Raw genomic sequence first — 1,076 nt, forward strand, 5'->3', positions numbered from 1 at the left:
AATGATGGCAGCAGCAGCAGGAGGCATCTGGCAGGACCATGGCAGCAGCACAACCACACACGTCACGCTGTCCAGGCACCGCTGCGATATGAGTTAATCTGAGAGACAGTGGAGCACAAAGGCTCCGGAGAAGAAGCCGAGTTAGTGACATCCAGAATGGCCGAGTTAGCAAGATGCAGTAATAGAATATGTCGTTATGTCGATTCAATTAAATTTACTGTTACAATCGTAGCATGGGTTAATGTCCGGAGCTTGAGTTATTAGCGGCTCGGTCAGGCATTTCGGTTGTGTTAGGTGAGTAGCCCGGCAGCCCAGCTAACATTTGCAATTAGCATTGTAAAATGTAGCCCGGCTGGCAGCCTGGCGGCTGTGTTTAGCTATTCCCCTGCCTACTTCAATGATGATGGTACCTGTAATAAATGTAATATATTTGCTGAAATGGAGGTGAGGCTCAGTGACTAGAAGAGCTGGTAGAAGCGCTCCATAGCTGCAAGCTACTCCAGTAGCTGTAGCAGCTCTAGTGCTAACTCTGGGAGCTAATATTCCTCTCTGGGAGCTAATATTCCTCTCTTCTCACGGAGAAGAGTTGGAACGTTAGCATGGCAGCCGACTAGTGCTAGCGCTAACATCCCTACGCTTAAGCAGGCTCCCGGAACATTAGCATGGCAGCCGACTAGTGCTAACGCTAACGTCCCCAAGCTAGAGCTCACCGGAGCCGAGAAGCATTCTCCCGGAACGTTAGCATGGCAGCCGACTAGTGCTAACACTAACGTCCCCACGCTTCTCGGCTCCGACTCACTGAGCCTGGCGGAGAAGCGTGGGGATGTTAGCACTAATGGGCTGCCATGCTAACGTTCCAACTCTTCTCCGTGAGACCGTGAGAACGTGAGCCCGGCTCCCGGCTCAGTTGGAGCGTTAGCGTGGCAACCAAGTGTTGCTAATGCTAACAGGAAAGCAGGGAAATAGCTAAACACAGCAGAGAACGGGAGTGAGTGAAAGACATTGCTAACTGCTAAACTAAGTTGGCTGTTTAGGTTTTATTTCCTCGCCCCTGTGGCGAGTGAATCCTCCAGAGA

Source organism: Epinephelus moara, chromosome 4 (genome assembly GCF_006386435.1).
Source record: "Epinephelus moara isolate mb chromosome 4, YSFRI_EMoa_1.0, whole genome shotgun sequence".
Lineage (NCBI taxonomy): Eukaryota > Metazoa > Chordata > Actinopteri > Perciformes > Serranidae > Epinephelus > Epinephelus moara.